This window comes from Pinus tabuliformis, chromosome 4_1 (assembly GCF_031772625.1).
Source record: "Pinus tabuliformis cultivar Carrire ecotype Pingquan chromosome 4_1, CPIR1, whole genome shotgun sequence".
Classification (NCBI taxonomy): domain Eukaryota; kingdom Viridiplantae; phylum Streptophyta; class Pinopsida; order Pinales; family Pinaceae; genus Pinus; species Pinus tabuliformis.
Window position 1 is genome coordinate 543707464 of NC_142303.1, and position 23517 is coordinate 543730980.

The window sequence follows — 23517 nt, forward strand, 5'->3', positions numbered from 1 at the left end:
TTAGAAGAAAAAAAAAGGGTGGTGTTAGAAAGTTAGAAGTAGAATCCAGTCTCTTCCAAGATGTCACAAATTCTTCTGATTTAATTGACCTCAACACCATAAATGGCTCGTATACTTGGAACAACTATAGAGAATAGCTTCAGATATATATAGGTATCTCATCCCTTAAAATATCATTTGTAGGGACATTTTCATGGAGATTCCTATCCTCCCTATCCATGGCTCAAATCATCGTCCAATCAAATTAGAAATTGAAATCAAGTCCGACCCCAGAAATAAACCTTTTCGTCTAGAAAATTAATGGCTCCAACATCCTAACTTCCAATTCATCATTAAGGATTGGTGGGACAAACTAGCCAACTTGAAAGGATAGGTTATGTTCCACCTGCAAAGGAAGCTGAAGCACATTAAATATCAACTCGAAATTTGGATTAAGGAAAATTTGAGAACATCACTCAGGACAAATAAAACCTAGAAACCCAAATGTAATGCATCCAAAAGGAAGTAATTCACCAAGAAGATCATAGAACCTTATAAAAGGAGGAAGTCTATACTCTCACTCAGCTTGAAGAAAGAAGGAAATAGGAAGAAATGATTTGGAAGCAAAAATCTAGAATTAGATGGTTGAAGGAAAGAGAGTGAAATGCTACTTTCTTCCACAATTCAATGCTTCAACATCAAAACCACAACCATATGTCTTCCTTAAAAAACCATGAAAGTGTCAGAGTTAAAAATCACGAGGACATTACTAATGCATTGGTTCATCCAACCCCAAGCCATACTGCTTGGAGGCTATACACAAAAATAGTTCAACACATTCTTCCTCTAGTTACCAAAGAGCGGAATGAGGTTCTCTTAAGAAATATATCTATCAAAGAAGTGGAAGAGATAGTAAAATATAATCCCTAGAACAAGGCCCCTATACTAGAAAGCTTCACTACTAACTTTTATTAGGGCCTATTGGTAAAAAATTAGACATGATATTTGGAAAGAAATGGAGATATCAAGGAGATCAAAACCCATCCTAAAAGCTCGTATGACTATCTTCTTCACTTTATATCCCAAAAGCACAAGGTCATGGACCATAACTACTTTTTTCTCATTTATTTGTGTAATTTAATCTACAACATGATCACCAAACTAATAGTGAATCACGTCAAACCCATCTTACCTCTGCTTATTTCAGCGGAACAAACTGGCTATATGGATGGGCATCAAATTCTAGATGATATAATGATTCATATGAAACCAATCACTCTTTAAAATTCTCCACGAAACCTCTAATGCTTCTAAAACTTTATTTCTCTAAGGTATTTGATAAACTCAATCGGAGCTATCTCCTTATAATTATAGACACCTTTGTCTTTGACCCTGATTAGATCTATTGGATCAGGAGCCTTATCTCTTCAAAATTATTCTCTATTTTTCTAAACAAATCACCTAATGTACCATTTTTGGCCTCTCATGATATTTTTCAGGGAGATCGAATGTAACCTTTTCTCTTTATTATAGAAATGGAGGGTCTCAACTGACATTCAAAGTGACAACTGAAGAGAGAAAAAAATCAAAGGATTGTGTCTATTTGGTAATGGTCTCCCTCTATTACACCAACAATTTGTGGATGATACCTTGGGCATGGATTATAATTTGTGGATGACACCTTGGGCATGGATATAAATAAACAAAGCTAAATCTCATATTGTTTTCTTTAGTATACCTTTGGTTAATGCAAAAACATATTGCAAATATGCTTGTTTTTCAAATCAAAAAATTCCTAGGAAAATCTTGTGGATAGTTCCCTCAAAATCAGTTTATGAGAGGATCTCATCAAAAAATTCAACAAGAAGTTAACCAACCAGGATTTTCGATGACTAAAATCGGTAGGAATACTAGTCCTCATAAACTTGGTTCTACAATATTTTCCCATATATTTATGATATGCTTTGATGGTTCCCTCGTTCATCCTTAACTCAATCAAGAGCCTACAATGGTATTTCCTGTGGGTAGGAGAAAAATTGGAAAAAAAATGGGTGATTGTAGCTTGGTATACGATATGTATATCTAAACTAAAGGGAGGTATGGGGCTAAGAGATCCTTCAACTTTGGCTACAATTCTAGGAGCCAATATTTTGTGGCATTCACTCTAAGGAGGTCAACACCTTTGGAAATATATATGGGTGAGAAAATATGTGAAGCACATTCCTATTGGGAAGATAATAAGAATTCCCTTCTCTCAAGAAAGATCATTCATTTGGAATCTATCAAAAAAAGGAATGCATTTGATCTAGCAACACTACTTCTGGGAAATTTGTGATGGACATACATCCATGTTTTGGCAGGACTCATGGAAACAACCCCTAACATTCTGAGACCAAAATGATTTAATATATATGAACCTCACCATGAATTCCTAAGTCCTTCAAAAAGTCAAATATTATTGGGATTCCTCTAACTCAGATCAAACATGGCAACAATGGTTAATTCCAAGGGAGTGAAACCCTAGGCCTATGGAGGAGACTTGGTCAAAATTTTGTTGGAAGATTCAACAAATAATAAACTTGATATCCAACTTAGCCAATAAATTGTGATGGGTTTATGGACCAAGAAATTCCTTTTCTATCTATGACACCTATATCTTAGAAGTGAGTTTCAAAGAATTGCCAAAATATTCCATCTAGGGCTACATCTAACAAAGAAATCTATAATTGAAACTTCCAAATTTATATAGTTCCTAGTTCAAGGGAAAAACATAACTTGGGATAACATTCATAAATGAAATCATATGTGCCCCTCCCGTTTTTCTTTGCGCCTTCAAAAAGATGAAAATGTGGAGTACATTTTCAATAGTTGCTCCTATTCCACTAATCTATGGAGTGATCTAGAAGCTAGCATAAAGATATTAAACCATGACCTATCCAGTATACCTCACACCATTGAAAATTAGAGAGCTCAAGTTTTTAATAATCATATCTTGAATCGCATATGGACTCTCCTTCTAGGCCTGCTCCTTTGGGATATTTGGAAAGAGAGGAATCATTGCATATTCAAGAATTTCTCCCTCCCTAATGACTCTCTTTGGAGCACAATTTTAAAAAATGTAAAGAAAAAAATTACCGCACAGTCTTGGTTAGATCAAGACTAGAAAGCCTCAGGTGAGGAGGCACTACTACTTCAAAGTCAGTTCCCTACTCCTAGATTCATGATTTCCCCCTCTCTTCACCCTGCTACAATTCCTATTCCCTCCTCCTAGAGCCTTCCCCCCCCCCCCCCCAATTTTCTAAAGATCAATTTTGACAATGCTTCAAAAGGTAACCAAAGTGAGTTAGGCTATGGAGGTAACTTAGGGATCATTTGGGACCCCCTATCTACATTTATTTAGGCTTTATGGGATATAATAGTAACAATGTAGAAAAATTGAAAACCCTAAAGAGGGACTATTAATTGCCTAGACTCAAGGCTACACCAAAATTATGGTGGAGGGGGAATTCTCAACTTGTTATAAACATGATCTCGAAAATCCTACATGACACTTAGTGTTGAAGAATCTAGGGCACTTAGTGTTAATGAGATTCTTCTTGCGTGATAACTATTTGTGAGGTGTTTTAACTTTTCTTCTTAACATAGTCTTCATTAGTTATTACTAGAATGTGTATTCATTAGTTCATCAAATAGACGAGAACACAAGATGTTTGGCTTTCTACCAGGGCCAAAATCTCTCCCTCTTGGAGAGGAAAACCCGCACAAAATTCTTCTTATAGATATTCCAATTGATGAATACCAAGACCATGGCCCTTGACCTACTAGGCCACTCCAAGATCAAGACACCAATCCTCTTCTTGTTGTTGATATCATTGTCATCATTACTGCTTCACGGATATCATCATTCATGCTTTCTTAATTGAGATATTCATGGGGGTATGATTGTTAAACCATATCTCCATCTGTACTTAGTTCATTGATATTGCTTCATCATTGTTCATTCTTCACTGCATTCTTACTAAGATCATCTCTATTGCACCATCATTACGGTTGCATCATTAGTGAACCCTTGATGCATTACCTTCGAGATCTTCTTTAGACCACACCGAGACCATGATTACAATTGGGATCATGATTGTGTTTAGTAGGTATGCCGAGACTGGATGATCACATAAATCCTCTTCATCATGAACACATCAAGGTTGTGAGACAATGATCTTTGTGACTGTGTTTATGCCAAGAAAAAATGTCCCTAAGATCCTTCTTCTAACATGAGACTATGATTGTATCTTCTTATGCACTTTCAATGAGACTTTAATCAAATTCTCCTTGCACCGAGGTCTGATACAACTATGCCAAGACTGTATCACTGTGACCATGCAACTAGATCAAGATTCTATCCCCATCCGAAGTTATAGACTTGTGAACAGACCTCAAAAAAATGTTATCTGAAATTTTCTTCCTGTACCTCCTGTACTCATCCGCAGTTGCAGATACTTTTCTGAAAATCTAAGCTTATGTGGTGACCTCAGCAGACTATTTATAGCTGTCACATCTCTATAAATAAGCCGACGTGACAGTGAAGTGTTGTGTCACTTCATTTGAGCTAACATGACTGACTTTATGTCGTTTTGTTGGCTGACTTGACTGTATTTGACATCATTTTTTTTGTTTCTCTTTTCAAGAGGATTGTGCTTGTCTTGGAGGGCTAATCTAGTCATTAGGTATACTTATATTCATTACATATATGCTCAAGAAGAGCTCTTTACACATGTCTTTGACTCTTTTACTTTCCTAGACCTATGGAATGAGAAAGAAACTCATTATTATAATTTACAAAAATAATATTTACTTTTCTTGATAAGTACAAAAATCAAAATTACATTTGTAAATACCGAACCTAGTTACATTTTCTTCAACACTCCTTCTTAACTAGGGAGGTATTTATAATGGTACTTGGTCATTCTCAATATGAAGAATTTCTCATAAGAAGAATCGGATTGGTAACCCATCTGTATAGCATCGTAGTAACCAACATTGTTTCCACAGCAAGGCCTTGGCTGATAGCTCTATCTCTCATTAGATCATTACACAATTTTGGTGAGACCAATGACTATAGACACCTTCATTATTGTATCTCAAGGTAGATACCCACCTGGGAGTTCACTGATTATTCCCTTCTAAGACTATTACTCTCTTAGGTTCCCGGCCCTCAAATAATATCGTTCTTCTTGCCTACTAAGGTCTTGGATTCCCTACACATCCTCAAAGAGAATCGGATGCCAGATGATTACCCAATCCTCCATTCTTTCTTCCAAAGTGAAGACAAGAATGTTGTGTCTATCTCTCCCTCTCAACTGGGGAAGATATGCCCAAGCTCCCTCTGATCAGGAACTTGCCCAAGCTCCCTTTTAATTAGGAACTTATCAGAGCTCCCTCTTAGCTAGGGACTCTTCTATACATCAACAACTTCTTCTTCGTGGGTCCTTCAGTTGCTTGATCAAATTTTCTCCTTGATGTCATGAAATTTAGTTGAGCTTCTTCCTTGTAGGGAAACAACCATCGATCACTTTCCTCCTTAGTTCATCATGTCATTCCTTTCTTCATGGAAAGTGGCCTTCTTCATATCTGGAACCTTCGTCATATGACTACTTCTTTTTCATCATGCTTCTTCCATCCATCACATGAATGCTAGTTGTACTTGTAAGTAGCCCTGCATGAACTTATCCAGATATTATTCAAGAAATCAAAACATATCATTAAATCAAATCGTACCTTACTAGATGGCTCTTCATCATGACATCTTTTTGTAGGTATCAACATCCTACATACATGTTGACACATCTCCCAAAGATATCCATTGTCAAGGGTCTTCATCTTTTCCATCAGAGTCTTCATATCATTCTAGGAGATTTCCTAGTTAAGTCTTCTTGGTCTTTTGGATGTTGATTGCCTTTATTAGGGTTGCATATCTCATGATCTCTTCCTTCCTCACACATTCTATTCTCAGGGGTTTCTAATCAGAGTTCTGTAATCGTAGTCAACCACCTCATACTTTATATGAGGACATATTATGTTGATTTCATCTAGTGTGACTTATGCCTTTCTTCATCTTTTCAGAGGAGGAGATCCTTTTCCCTTGATCATGCTTCTTAAGATAGAAGTGATGATCTATATTACGTGAAACCATATGACATGACATTATAAAATTAAATACATGCATACATACCTCATTTCACCTTTAGGTCATCGAGACTTCTTCCAGTAGCTTCCTTGGTTGAAAAGATCTTCAATCCCTTAATTTGATTCATGTCATCACATCATCATCTCATGGATTCCATAAGTTGGAGTTCTTGTTGAAACACTTGCTTCCTCTTTAGATTAGTGAACCCTCTGATGAGGATTCCATCAGAGAATTTTGAGGATCTTGTATATCCCCAATTGATAAATGTTTCCTTTTTGACTTGAAGTATGATGAGCCTTGTCCTAGATGACTCTTTCCTTCAATGTACATTGAGGTTCCCAAGAGCTATATCCTTCATGTTTTGTGTGTCAAGGATTTTTTTCTTCATGATTCCCATGGTGATGTCACGATCTCTTGTTTATAATGCTTCCATGATGCCATGATGCATCTTATTATCTTGGTTATATCTATAATACAAGATTTAGGAGCTTATGATAGGACCCCTTTTGTGAGGAAGACCATCTTAATTGTAGTGGAGATCTGTTGCTCCCTCTTTCCTTGGCCCTTTTCTTCATATCCCTCCATCTTTCTTGTGATATGAGCTTTCTTCCATAGTCTTTCCATAGTATTGAATCTTAGCTAAACCAAACTTCCTTTCCTTTCTGCAAATGTTTGAGTTCTTTAACCTTCAACACTTTTGCCTACAACTTTTCTTTCTCTATCTAGCATAGAGATCACAAATTGTTGAATGAGGTAACCTTCTTGCATAGAGATCACATATCTCTTTTATGTTTCCTTTCTTTTTTAATAGTTCCTTGTCATGAATTCAAAGGAGACCTTTTTCCTTGATATGTTCACTGACTTCATTTATCTACGAGGATTATGACAATCCTCCTTATTTCATGCAAGGAATTTTGATGACCCATACAACCCATAGATCTCCTTGCAATCATGAAGTCAAACTTGATTATACAAATGAAAGATACTTACTTGAAAAGTGAAGATGAACTCTTCTACTTGATCACTTTGATGCTGGTTGGAAAAGATGTATTGGAGTTTCCTTTTGGATGATCTTCTCTTTGATGGAAATCCTTTCTTCAATGGAAAAGGTTTCTCCTTTTTGATGAGCATGATCTGCTCCTTCCCTTGGATGATCTTCTTCTAGGGAAATGAAATGATCCTCGCTTTTATAACCTTGAAGATGATGACAATGATTTTTCTTCTTCAATATGCTTTGCCTTCTTTAGTAGTGTAGATTAGGATTGTTTCTAGGGTTTCAACTTGTTTCAAGATGAGGCGATCTTTGATTTTGAGATCCTTTGAGTGACCTTGCTTTGTAAGCATCTTGATGAGGGCTTTGGTCACCTTCTGATGATGCTTGTGGAGACATAATTTCTTGTTGTTGTAGACTACTTGTTGTAGATTTGATCCTTCAATCTCGACAAAACCCTTCAACTTGCTTTGATGCCCTTGAAGATTGATCCTTGTATGTCCCTTCGCTGCCCTTCCTTTGACTTCTAAACCTTAGCTCAAAAACCATGTGGAAGAATCTAGGGCAGTTTGTGTTAATGAGATTCCTCTTGCATGATAACAATTATAGAAAATCATGTAGATTCACAAGCTAATGAATTTTTCTAAAGAAAGAGACAAGAATCTACTTCTACTCTTTACAGCGGAAGCCCATAAACATCGAGCAAAAAATAATCAATAGAGAAAGATAATTAAAGGCACAAAACACAACAAATATTCAGGGAAAGCCACAGCTCAAAACCCCACTATCTATTTTGTATCAATTGAAAAAATCAAGATGAAACTACAATGCTTGTTCACTCTAGAACAATCCCAACACTCAACAAATTCAATATCCAACTCATAAGCAAGCTCAAGGCCAAACCTTAGCCTCTTCACATGCTCTCCAAGTCTCTATTCTAATCTGTAATTCCTATGGAGGATAACTTGTATTTAAAGGGAAATAAAGCCTCTAAAAACTGCGCAATCCCTTAAGGATCAATTCCGAAATGCATGCACTCTCAGTGCAAGTTAGAAAAATCTAAAATAAATAGCACACTGTCCCTGCACTCTAGTCTCAATTGTGTCTTTCTCAAAATCAACATGCATGAGTTTCTAATGAGTAAATATTCAGTTAACTAGAGTAGCACTGGTGGAGTTCATTAGTGACACCACTGACTGTTAACTCACTATTAGTTCTCTCAATCAGTTTGAGAACTAATTTAACTAAATTGACTCGTGAAACTGAGTCTTCTATTTTAAAACTCACAATTAACTCATACTAGACTCCTACAAAGTAGGGAGAACATACATATGATGACAAAAAGACTTCCAACTCAAATTTCCTATGTTAAGTAAGTTTAATAAACTTAATTAACTAACTTTAAGTTGTTATGAGAATAGAATTCAAATTTAATTCACAGTTTAATTCAAGGACAATTAAATTGGAATTTCTTGTTGCCATTTCTCAACACTCCCTCTCAAAAAGAAAAGGATTATCAACTACCCCGATCCTGTCGAGCTGTCTCTGTGAAACTTGAATTTACATCCTGGCAATGCCTTTGTCAAGATGTCAGCATCTTGCTCCTCTATGGGAATTTAATCTAACAACATGATCCGCCTCAATACACAATCTCTGAGATGATGATACCAAATATCAATATGCTTGGACCAATCATGAAAAACTGGATTTTCAGAGAGTTTGATACAACTCTGGTTATCACAATAAATCACTATCGGGTACATCTCCTGACCAAACAAACCAACTAGGATCTTCCTCATCCAGATAGCCTCACATGCTGCTTGACTTGCAGCCATGTACTCTGCCTTTGCTGATCTAAGTGCAACTGATCTTTGTTTCCTGTTGTACCAAGAAATTGTCGCTGACCCAATACTGAAGATCCCTCCTAATATGTTCTTCCTGTCGAATGGACTCCCTACCCAATCTACATCAGTGAAGCTTTGAAACTTCACTCCCTCTGTCCGTTTGTACCATGACCAAAACTGAGTAGTGTCTTTGAGGTATCTCAATACATGCTTTGTCGCCTTCCAATACAACTTGGTAGGCCTAACCATCACTTGACTAGGCTGGTTAACTGCATAGCACATATCTGGTCATGTGTTCACCAAGTACATGAATGAACCACAAGCTACCTGTAAACAGTAGCTTCCACTACTTCCCTTGAAGTAGCATCCTCCTTCCTCTAGTTACCAGCTAGAGGAGTCTCCATGGGTTTACTTCTCTCCCTGCGGAATCTCCTCAGTATCTCATTGGCATACTTTCCCTAAGATACAAACAACTCCCCATCTCTCTGCCATACCTCCATGCCATGAAAGTAATGCATGGGCCTTGTGTTCTTCATCTCAAACTCTCTTACAAGGTCCTCCTTGCAAGATTTGATGAGCTTCTCATCACCTGTCAGTATGAGATCATCTACATAAATTACAATGATCAACAACTTACCTTCCACCACTATGTGATACAGGTTTGTATCTGCTTCACTCTTTGTGAAGCCCAACCCAGTGAAGTATCTATCTATCCTGGTGTACCAAGCACGGGGTGCTTGCTTCAGCCCATACAACGCTCTCTTGAGTCGGCACACATGTGACTCATGGTCCAAGGTTTAAAAACCTTCGGCCTGCTCTATGTACACCTCTTCCTCAATCATGTCATTGAGGAAGGAAATCTTCACATACATCTGATGGATCTTCCAACCCATCTATGTTGATAGTGCCAAAATAGATCTAATTGATGAGTACCTTGCAATAGGAGAAAAGGTCTCATCATAGTCAATCCCCTCTACCTGTGAAAAGCCTCGAACCACAAATCTGGCATTATGCTTCTCCACACTACCATCTACAGCTTGCTTTACCTTGTAAAGCCAACAGCAGCTCAAAACTGTCTTGTCCTCTGGTCTTGAGACCACATCCCAAACACTGTTTTGAACTATGGAGTGATACTCCTCCACCATCGCATCAACCCAAACCAGTTGTTGAACTACTTCCTGAAAGGAAGACATCTCTATCACAACACATGCACCCATAAGTTCCATGTATCCAATGTACCTCTCTGGTGACCTCCTCTGTTTGTGCTGAGAAGAGGGTGCTCCCACATTCTCCCGTGCATCATCCAACAATTTGTCAGCCACTCTATTGCGCTTTCTTCCCTCTCTGGAAGACTTCCTGAGTGGATGTCTCCACTCTTTGAACCTCTGCATGTGGCTGCTCCACATCAATCTGAGGCCCCTCAACCTTAGGAGCTAAAAGCTCCTCATCTGCATGTAGCTCAATCTCCCTCTCAAGGGATACTCACATGGCCTTCTCCTCATTGAACTTGATATCCCTGCGAACCACTGTCATCCATTTGGTCGCCATGTACACCTGATAGTTGTGGGGTGTATCAATGTACCCCATAAAGATCCCAAACTCTATTATTGGTTCAAGCCTCTTCCATGCATCTTTGGTCACATGGTAATAAATCGATGACCCAAAAATCCTAAAGTGACCAACATCTGGCCTCTTACCAGAATAAGCCTCCTTTGGCGTCTTCATCTCAAGTATTCAATGTGGGCTATAGTTTTGAACATAAACCATTGTGTGGCATGCCTCGGACCACAAGTGTAGTGGTAGGCCCTTATCATGAAACATCACCCTTGCTACCCCTACTATGCCCATGTTCTTCCTCTCGGTAACCCCATTCTGTAGAGGGTTATGGGGTACCGTCAACTCTCGTTTAATCCCTTCCACTATACAGAAGTTCTTAAACTCATTGGAGATACTCATGACCATTATCACTTCGTAGAGCTTTAACCTTCTTGCCAAACTCTTTCTCTACCAATTCTTTTAACTCACAAAACTTTGTGAACGTTTGATCATTTTTCTGCATAAAAATACTAAGCATTTACGAGAATAATCATCAACAGATATAACATAATACCTGTTTTTGGTCGTGGATGCCATCGAGAATGGTCCACACACATCTGAATAGACTCTCTCCATAATAGACTTTTCTCAACTGTCTCTATCTCCAAAGAAAGACTTGGTGTATTTTCCAAAAGTACAACCCTTGCATTTATCAACTTGCTCAAGCATACCTTCAGGAAGGGCAGTAGAGACTTGCTGCAATATCTTCAAAGCCCCATGATGAAAGTTGCCCAATCGCTTGTGCCACAACTCGTCGATGTCTCAGCTCAACATCTTTTCTGCTTTTGAACTCAAAGCAGCACAATCCTCTACCTCTATCTTATAGAGATTCTGAACTCGAATCCATATCTTCTTTACTTGACCCATTGCTATGTGTTGAAGGAATGCCTTTCGTTTCAAAAAGATCACATCATAGCCTCTATCCTCAAGCATGGAAATGGATACCAATTTCTTAGGTACATGCATAACATTCTTCAAGGTGAGTGGAGCCGCATTCTCCCTCTACAAAGTAATAGTGCCCACACCAATAACAATATACTTATCGTCATCACCCATCTCGATATGCATCTTGAGATCTTTCTCCTCCAGTTCACTGAGTAACTTTTTGTCACCTGTCATGTGGAAAAAAGCTCCACTATCTAAGTACCAGACACTTCCCATCATTGAAGACACCATGCATGCAATGAGGGAAAATTCCAATTCAAATTGGGAGGCCAAAGCCTCATCTGCCGCTCCTCCTGAGAACTTCTCCTTGAACTTCTTCAGTGGACAATTTGTAGCAAAGTGTCCCATCTTGTGACAACGAAAGCATTTAACTTTTGTCATGTCCTTCTTCTTACCTCCATGATAATAATCTGATTTGGAATGGGAAATTTTACCTTTCCCCGTCCTCGCTTTAATTTCTAAGGCACAGTTCTCTTCATCATCAGTCTTTGATGAAGATCCATCCCTGGTGTTCCGCCTGATGTCATCCTGCATCAAATCCGATCATAGTCATTCTCAATTTGGCAACTTCTCCCAATCATTGACAAAGTCTTGATAACTATGCCAACTCTTTGGGAGTCCAAGAAGAGAAAGGCTCACCATATCCTCCTCGGCAACCATGATTCCAACACTTCCAAGTTCATCCTCACCTTGAGTGAAATTGGTCAAGTACTTTGGAATCATCTCGCATTTCTCCATCTTGATATTATGAATCTTATCCTTTAGTGCTAACTTCCTTTGATCACTGCTATTATAATACAAGTCCGTCATTATTTTCCACATAGCATGTGGGGTTTCCTTTCCATGGAGACTCAAGACAATATGATCTCGAACTCCCTCAAGGATTATCTGCCTTGCCTTCGCCACACACTTCTTCCACTTGGCTAAGTTCTGTGCATCAGTAGTTGTTGGCTTAGGAATTGCTTGTTCAACAAATTCCTTCAAGCCATTTTCCTCTAGCACAACCTCCATCCTGTCCCTCCAGGCTATGAAATTCGAGCTGCCTTCCAAGGCATACTCAAGCCTCAATCCATGGAATTCCATCTGTCGATCCTGAAGTATGTATTGCAAATTCGACTTTCACCTATAACCCAGAAACTCAAAACTTCGAAATCTCCTCTAGTATATTGTTCTTAGCTCCGATACCATGTAGAAAATCCTATAGATTCACAAGCTAATGCAATTTTCTAAAGCAAGAGACAAGAATCTACTTCTACTCTTTACAGCGGAAGCCCATAAACATTGAGCAAATAATAATCAATAGAGGTAAAAAATCAAAGGCACATAACACAATAAATATTCGGGGAAATCCATAGCTCAAAACCACACTATATGTTTTGTATTAATCCAGAAAATCAAGATGAAATTACAATGCTTGTTCTCTCTAGAACAATCCCAACACTTAGAAAATTCAATCTCCAACTCATAAGAAAGCTCAAGGCCAAATATTAGCCTCTTCACAAGCTCTCCAAGTCTTTATTCCAATGTGTAACTCCTATGGAGGATAGCTTGTATTTAAAGGGAAATAAAGCCTCTAAAAACTGTGTAATCCCTTGAGGATCATTTCTTGAATGCATGAACTGTCAGTGCAACTCAAAAAAATCTTAAAAAATAGCACATTATCCCTTCACTCTAGTCTCAATTGGGTCTTTCTCATAATCGACATGCATGAGTTTTTGATGAGTAAATATTCATTTAACTAGAGTAGCACTGGTGGAGTTCATTAGTGACACCACTAACTGTTAATTCACTATTAGTTCTCTCAATCAGTTTGAGAATTGATTTAACTGAACTGACTCATGAAACTAAGTCTTCTATTTTACAACTCACAATTAACTCATACCGGACTCCTACAAAGTAGCAAGAACATACACATGACGATAAGAATATATCCAACTCGAATTTCCTAAGTTAAGAAAGTTTAATAAACTTAATTAACTAATTTTAAGTTGTTATGAGAATAGAATTTGAATTTACTTCACAATTTAATTCAAGGACAAATTAAACTGGAATTTCTTGTTGCCATTTCTCAACAACTATTTGTGAGGTGTTTGAAATTTTCTTCTTAACATAGTCTTCAATAGTTGTTATTAGAGTGTGTCTTCATTAGTTCATCAAATAGCTACCAAAACAAGGAGACAAGAACACAAGATGTTTGGCTTTCTGCCAAGGCCAAAACCTCTCCCTCTTGGAGAGGAAAACCCAAACAAAATTCTTCTTATAGAGATTCCAATTGACGAATACCAAGACCATGACCCTTGACCTACTAGGCCACTCCAAGACTAAGACACCAATCCTCTTCTTGCTGCTGAGATCATCATCATCATTACTACTTCACGAAGATCATCATTCATGCTTCCTTCATTGAGATATTCATGGGAGTATTCTTGTTGCACCATATCTCCATCTGTACTTAGTTCATTGTTGTTTCTTCATCATTTTTCCATCTTCACTGCATTCTTACTAAGATCATCTCTACTACACCATCATTACTGTTGCATCATTATTCCATGCTTGCTGCATTACCACCGAGATATTCTTTAGACCACCACCAAGACCATGATTACCATTGGGATCATGAATGTGTTTATTAGGTATGCTGAGACTGGATTATCACATAGATCCTCTTCATCATGAACACATCAAGACTATGAGACAGTGATCTTTGTGACTGTATTTATGCCAAGACAAAGTATCCCTTAGATCCTTCTTCTAACATGAGACTATGACTGTGTCTTCTCATGTACTTTCATCGAGACTGTAATCAAATTCTCCTTGCACCGAGGTCTGCTACAACTATGCTGAGACTGTATCACTGTGACCCTATAACTAGACCGAGATTTTGTCCTCATCTGAAGTTGCAAACTTGTGAATAGACCTCCGAAAAATGTTATCCGAAATTGTCTTCCTGCACCTCCTATACCCATCTGCAATTGCAGAGACTTGTCCAAAAATCTAAGCTTTTGTGGTGACACGATGAGCTATTTATAGTTGTCACATCTATATAAATAAGATGACATGACAATGAAGTGTTATGTCACTTCATTTGAGTCGACATGACTGATCTTTATGTCATTTTGCTGGCCGACTTGATTGTATTTGACATCTTTTTGTTTGTTTCTCTTTTCAAGAGGATTGTGCTTGTCTTGGAGGGCTAATCTAGTCACTTGGTAGACTTATATTCATTACATATATGCTCAAGAAGATCTCTTTACGCATATCTTTGACTCTTTGACTTTCCTAGACCTATGGAATGAGCAAGAAACTCATTCTTATAATTTACAAAAATAATATTTCTTTTTTTTGATAAGTACAAAGATCAAAATTACATTTGTAAATACCGAACCTAGTTACACTTTCTTCAACACTTAGATCAAAAAATATCTTGCGGTTGTAGACTTGAAAGCCTACTCATAAGAGTAGCATTACTACTTCCTTCCACTTCGGTTATCATTCCTACTAACATCAAAAGAACAATAAATAAAATTATAAATAAGTTAGTCAATCAAGGATGTGTATCGTCAGCTTCACAGATCTCCTCCACATGGAAATCTTTTGAAGACTCTTCCCTCAAGCAAGAATGTTGGACCATAGCTAAGCAAAGACAAATCTCCTTGACTGGTCTCTTTCTATCTTGTTCCTTCATGCCTTTTGTTTGTATCTCTTAGTCTGTAATTGGCCTAGGTGACCTAGTTTTTAGTTTTGTATGTCAACAAGAAAACATATTTCCTCTTCTCGTTTGAAAAGGTTGAGATTTTAAGTCTAATTTAGTGTTCCGAATGGCAAACCAATCGAGAACTCAATAACTTAATATGTATATCATATTTTTAGATAATACAAAATATTTATCCAAAAAAATGTTGAATAAAATCTAAAACAACACACCAATATAATGTAATTCAACATAGAAAAATTTACCTCCTTTCTTTTCTTTAATAAAATAGAGAGAATCATCTACACCATTATCCTCTCTAACCTCCTCTCTTTTTCTCTATATATATAAATTCCTATTAACGGAATAGAATTATAATTTTTTAATAAAATTCTTCTCAATTTTAAGGAAAAATTCTAACAAAAAATTATTGAAGTTTTAATGTTCTAAAGGGTTTCGAAAAGTCCAACATTAAGTTTATTCACTTTATAATAACATAAAATAATAATGATGCCAATCAATAACTCAAATTTGACGGGTATAAAATATTTACTCATGGTAATGTGTAATCACTTTTATTATTATTTTATTTAAAAAGTTTTAATTATTTTTTAATAATGTAGTTTAAATATTTTATTTTATAGGGTTTTTGGTAAAAATTTTATCAATTTTATTCAAAAAAATTTATTGGAATGGTAAGTTAGAGTTATTTAATTATTTTCCATGACAAATTTTGTTGATACATTCAAAACCATGATTTAAACAACAAAAAAATTATAATCTCCAACCAAAAAAACTCAAAATATAGAACATTTAAACTATGTTTTTTCTAAGTGATAAACTCACAATAATTTACTTTAACATTGTAAAATGTGAAATAAAGATAACATAATGCAAGTTTTTTTTTTTTTGTCTTATAATATAGTTTTTTTTTTCACTCAAAATAAATGGAGGAATTTTGATAATTCTTTCTTTAAAATTTTATATAAAAAAATTGAAATTCATAGAATTGTAAATATAAATCATTAATATTGTAAAATTAAATTATTATTTCTATATTTTTCCACCATAAAAATAAAATGCTAAAGAATTCTTATTAATTTTTTATCTTTTTAAGGTCTAATAGACCATATAAATCTTAGTAAACACTAATCATCATCATCATCATAAAAAATTAATTCTAATTGTTTAAAATTATAATTTTAGTAAAAAATTATAATAAACTTTAATGATAACCAATTAAAAAAATCAAAATTACAAAATATTTAGCTTTATTTTAATATCATATTTTACATTATTAATATTCTTAAATTAACTTATATTTTTTTTAACATTAAATTAGATTGAAAATTAATTAATTGTTACGGTGCCTAGTTGCATGGGACCAACTTTGTCGACCAAAACTAAAAGGAGAATTGGGCCTGCACGATCCCACCACCATGGAAATAGTCTTTGGAGCAAAAACATGGTGGAGTTGGATACAAGGAGGCTTGAATATCTGGAAATGCATAAAGCATCTAAAATACACCCCCCCCACACGTCCCCACAACATCTTATCAAAATGCACTCTCCACTCTTTGGCTCATCCATATGGACCTTGGCCAAAAAAGGAATTTGCCTAATTCAACAACACTACTTTTGGGAAGTCAATGAGGGGTTGCACTTTTTTGTTCTAGGATAAATCATGACAACAACTCCCTAAACTATGGGATCAACAACAATTGGACAAAATATGTATGCATGTGATAGCCCAAGGAATAACAAAGCTAATTAATTAGTAGATAAACTCAAACACAACTTAATAATGGTGATAATGGTTACCATAAGAAGACTAGCATCCCAAGCAAGAGGGTGAATTGTGGTAACGGTTCTGGTGTAATTTCCAACCAAGATTAATCCCATACTCCTCCTAGCTGGATAAACTTCAATGAGGATATAGTTTAAAAGGCTCCTTTTCCATATGTGTAGCCTATCATTTGGAAGTCGTACATCAAGAAATACCAACAAATGAGATCTAGATACAAAATTGGCAACAAAAAACATGGCCAAAAATATCCTTTTTTCTATGGCTACTAGTTGAAAACAAGATCTTAACGTGGGATAACATACAAAATGATGTCAGCATCAAGGACCTTCTAGATGCCCCCTTTATCTTCTCAACTTAAAAACTCTTGAATATTTATTTAGTATTTGTGCCTTCTCCAACTGCCTTTGGCTTCAATTGGAAAAATGCCTCAACTACTATGATTTGGACCCTCTTGGTATCCCTAACACCATCACATATTGGAGGAATCATGCCTTCCCCAATCCCATTCTCAATTGTATATGGACGCTCTCACTTGAATTTATACTACGGGTGATTTGGAAGGAGCGTAACCTCGTATCTTTAAGGATTATTCTATCCCATTTACTCTCTCTGGAATTCCATACTTATAAATACAAAAGAAACCATTATCACCCTCTCTCGGTCCCCCCAAGACTAGCAAGCACATTGTCAACGAGCCATGCTCCTTAACAATTGACACCTTTGTTCCTTCTCCCTCGTCTCTATCCCCTACATATTTTCATCCATCTGATCTTGCTATCCCTAACTCTTAGTCCCCCCCATCCCTCTCCTGAATCCTCAAATTGAATTTCAATGGTGCTTTAAAAGGGAATCTAAGTCCGACTGGTTATGGTGATGTTTTTAGAAAACACCTCGGTCTTCAACTCTTAATATACTCTAGTATGATCGTCCTCAACAACAATAATGCTATAGAACTCATTGCACTCATCACAAGACTAGAAATAGCACAAAATCTACACTTCTCCAAGTTATTCATGGAAGGGGACTCCCAACTTATTGTAAGCATGCTCAACAAACTCCAAAATGGCACTTTTGTGCACAAAATTCCAAAAGTTGGCAGGGGTAGCCCCAGAGCTTCGGGTGTAGGTCAAGAAAAAGCTCCAGTGGGTAGCCACTCCCTAATCATCAACATTCCAATCATTATTCCCTCCCATGTTCATAGATCAGGGAATAGGGTTGTTGATATGCTGCATAATTATGGTGGTATGGATTCCTCACCTAAAATTCCATCCACCTGGAGCCTCCTGCAGGATTATTCTCTCAAGAAAATGTGTTGGAAAATGATACAAAAAGATGTTATCCATGGACTCAGAAGGCTACAACTACTAATTTAGACCCCTCTATTTAGTCTCTTTCTATGTCCTCGGTTTCTTCTTCTTTGGTTTTTTCAATTTGTCTCCATGGCTAAAAAAGCCGTATTTTAGTTTGTGTATGATAAATTTTAAACTCCTTGACACTTTGATGTCTTCTACCTCTCTTTATAAGATGAACTTTTAAATATGGTTAAATTTTCCTACTGATTTTTTGACAAAAAAAATTCATTAATTTCATATAATTTCTGGTTTAAAAAAATATATAATATTCACCCAACCAAAAAATAATTAATTGTTACAATTTCATGAACAACCTGATATGTGTGGTGGAGAGGACAAATTGAAATGCACTTTCTTTGAAGGTAAATAGAATAAATAACATCACATTTTTTCAAATATAACGTTAGAGTGAATCCATAATTTATATATATATATATATATATATAAAAGAGAGAGATATACTTTAATTTCATAGCATTGATGAGAGTCGGTGAACAAAAGCCAATGATGATGGATCCCACTTGGGATTTGAAACGTTGGTATAAAGATGTTCAAACTGTGGATTCTCCGATTACTGATTCAAAAAACACAAACCACAGATCTCTTAAATCCAAAAGCCAATGATGTCATTGCCAATAGGCTTTATGTGAAGAAAAATAATTCAATTTCAAGTGATTAATCAATTTATTAAATTTAACAATAAAGATTATTTTATTATAAAATTATTTTATTTTAGTTAAAAAGTATATGTAATTTTTAAAATATAAAATAATTATTATAGATAATATAAAATTTAAAATATTTTTTATTTTAATCAGAATGAAAATTTTTATATTTATATTTAAGTTCAAGTTTGTGTTTGCAGCAAATATTTTAGGTATTGTATAGTAGTATGAAGATTTTTTTTGATTTTTTTTTTTTTTTAAGAGCATTATTTTAATTCTCTGAGAGACATGATTTCGAGTATCAAAAGGGGGATTTTTAGGTGAATATCTTACAAAATTGTCTTACCAAAAAGAAAAAAATATGTAACATTCAGCTACTGGTTTATAATATAATCTCTCATAACAATGAACTTTCCTAGGTCTTGGGAAAGTTCATTTAAATTTAGGACAATTGACTCTAGTTGGATTGTTTGAATGGGTTGTATCATTCATGTTAAGGTTTAGGATGTTTACTACAACTTTGAGCTCTTCTATGTGTTGTCAAAGGGCATATGTGTTTTCAAAGTGCATATGCATCGTCTTCATTTTTCTTTGATTTTTCTTTCACCTCTTGAAGATTTTCCATAACACAAGTAGATGCGCCATGCTTATTGTGCTTTGATTTTGACTTAAAAACATCTAATTCAGAGAGTCAAGCCTCGTTGCAAGTTGAGAAATGACTACCTTATGATTACAACCCATAGATGCCTCACTATTGAAACCAACAACTTTGTGAATGTCAAGGGGATTTGTACTATAACCCAGACACTTTGTTGTGTTTAACAAACTGAGAAAAGGAAATATCTTAGAAATATTTGATTTTTTTATTTCAAATCCCTTAGTGAGTTTGCACTGGTCACAAGGCCCTATGTTCATTACAAAACACTACAATAGACTGAAGACAAGAACACACCAAAGGATGACGACCACAGAATGCGAATTTTGACCCAATTCTCTATGGAAATTGAATAATTGACCAATTTCAAATTGTTTAAAACTCTTATCAACCAGCAAGAGTCTCACACTAATTTTCCAATACCACTTCTCACCATAGTTCACTAGAGTGATAGACAAGACATTCCATATACAGACTATAGCACATGCCAATCTCTAACAAAGCATTGGAGTCACTACATGAAGGTATTCTATATGTTATCTGAATAAAATTTACAATTTTTTCACACCAAATTTTCTAGTATGCAAACACGATCAAGAACTGATCACTAACCTAGAATGAGCGCTCTCCATGCTTTAGTTGAACCAAGATTCACTACAAAGGAGAGTTGCATGATTCTAGATGACTACTCCTAAATCCTTTCCAAGGGTCGAAAGGAAAATGCACCCCCTTCTGTTGAGAAATGGCAACAAGAAATTCCAGTTTAATTTGTCCTTGAATTAAACTGAGAAGTAAAATTGAATTCTATTCTCATAGCAACTTGTAAATAGTTAATTAAGTTTAATTAACTTAATTAGCTTAGGAATTTGGAGTTGGAAGTCTTTCTGTAGTCATGTATATGTTATCCCTAAGTTTTAGGGGTCCAGTATGAGTTTAAATTGAATTGGAAATTAGATCACTCAATTTACTAAGTTAAGTTCAGTTAAATTAGTTGCAAATTGTTTGAGGAACTAATAGAGAGTTAACAGCGACTTGGTGCACTAATGCATTCACTAGTGCTACTCCAATTAACTGAAGATTCCCTCATCAGAAACTCATGCATGTCAGTTTAGAGAAAGACCCAGTTGAGACTAGAGTACAGTGATAGTGTACTATCAGATGTATGATTTACTGAGTTGTATAGATCATGCATGCAATCAGGAATTGGACCTAGTTTGGATTGCGCAGTTTTGGATGCATTGGATTTCCATTAATATGGGATCTATAGGAATTGCACAAGGAAATAGGGGCTTGGAGAGTCGCAGAATTGGCTAAGTGTTGGTGAAGAGATTGCTTGTGAGATGAGGATTAATTATACTGAGTGCTGAGATTGTTCTTGTGAGAACAAGCATTGTATTATCATCTTGGATTTCTGATATATGCAATATAGATAGTAGGGTTTTGAGTTGTGTCATTATCTAGATAAATATTGTGTTATGTGTCTTTGATAATCTTCCTCTTGTTGATTATTGTTTTCATTGATCTATTGGCTTTCGCAGGTTGATAGTAGAAGTAGATTTTTGTCTTGTGCTTTAGTAAATTGCATGAGCTTATGAATCTACATGATTTTCTACACCTTCCTCCAAAAATCATTGCTAATAGAGGAAACTTGCCAATTCTTGGAGTGTACATTACTCCTTCTCCCCACTTCCATTATGATTTTCTCTTGGTAATCATGCACAAATATGGGTGGAAATGGGATTAACTTGAGCCATCCCTTCAAAAAAGTATCACACTCACTAAAGATTCATTCACCATTACCATTCATAAGGGGCAAACAATGTGGATTGATATAAGCTCATATGAGCATGATCTAGGATGACCTTTCTGTACTCCTCATATTGTGAAAGGATATTGATATGAATGTTAGGTTTGTTTACATGTGACAACTTCAATGGCACTGCCACGTGGTGCTAAGGGCCCCTGATATAATTCTGAATAAATTTTCTTTTCGAAAAAAATATTTCTAAAATTTAAATACATTGTCTTCTAAGGTATTTGAGAGGGCCTAAAATGGTCATTTACTTTTAAATGCCTCATTTGCAATTTACACCCTTCATTTGCACAAAGATCCACTTCTTTATTGAGGTCTCTTATGACATGAAGAATGTTAAGGAGGAGATTCCTTCCGCAAATTTTATGATTCTTATTGTAAGGTTCTCTAGAGATTTATTATTCAAGAAGGATCCCTTAAACATATGCTAAAGAATTAGGAGAGAATATCCCAAAACAATAAGTGAATTGGCATGATTTTCCTTAGCTAGCAAAAGACCTTGATAGAGTCCATACGCTTCTACTTGATTATTCACCCGATGGCCTAATTCCCATGAATACTCTAAAATTTTAATTTTATAGGGATTATAAAACACGCCTCCCATGAATACTCTAGAAATTTGATTTTCTTAACATGATAGAGCACCTCTCCCCACCTGTCACCCATTTAAAATTTAAAATAATTTTATTTAAATTTTAATATAACGAATATAAAATTAAAAATACAAAGTGATATGCAATCAAACTAACTTAATCCAAGATGAAAATTAAAATTTAAAGTTATTCAGTGTGTAGTCGAGTGAATTTAAATTAAAGGTCCTTTCAATCCAATGAATTTAAATTTAAAGGTGCAATCGAGTTTTAAGAAGTTATTAGTATAACATGGGGAACCCATGACTCTGGCATGGCAAGAAAATACTTGAAATGTGACTCACAAGGAAAGAACGAGACAAGAAGCACACAGGTTGTTGTTTATGAATTTGTCATAATGAACATTTTAATAATATTTGAGTAGTCTTTATGTATGATATTTTTGGAATGTTTTCAGTTTATTTTTCGATCTAAATTGTCTAAAATTTGGTAGGGATTCATTTAAATCACAGGTTTGACAGGTGAACTCTTCATAATCAAAGTGCCCCAGAGGAGTTTAAGGGTGCTTAATCCATATATGTAGTAAAAAAACTAGTTTAAATAACACAAATCAAGATTTGGCCGCAAATTATTTCTCTGGATTCTAGCTAGAAATCCACCTAAAACTCCAAAAAGTCACACTTAAAGACTACTCCATATACATACATATATATATATATATATATATATATATATATATATATATATATATATAAAACTCCAAAAAGTCACACTTAAAGACTACTCCATATATATATATATATATATATATATATATATATATATATATATATATATATATATATATATATATATATATATATATATATATATATATATCTATATATATATATATATATATATATGTATGTATGTATATATATATATATCAAATAGATTATTTATATTCATAAAAAAATACATCAAAATTAACTAATCTAATGTTAATGTAAAATGTAAAAATTTACAAATAAATTATAAAAATGACATATATATATATATATATATATATATATATATATATATATATATATATATATATATATATATATAAGTAGAAGAAACCGGTAGCATTTTGTATTTCAAAACTAGAAATAGGTCAGGTCTCTTACATTCAAAGTTTGTTCTGCTTCATAGATTTCCATAGTGACTCCTGAAAGGAGTATATTGCTACCCAACTTATTTTGTACTATTCTTCATTCAACATTTATACTATAACATCAAAAAAAAATCCCACAAAGTTTCACAAAAATACATATCATATATATATATAGAGAGAGAGAGAGAGAGAGAGCGAGAGAGAGAGAGAGAGATCTATCTACCCAGTTCCTTCCATTTTTTCCAAAGGGTAGTCCTCTTGGGTTGA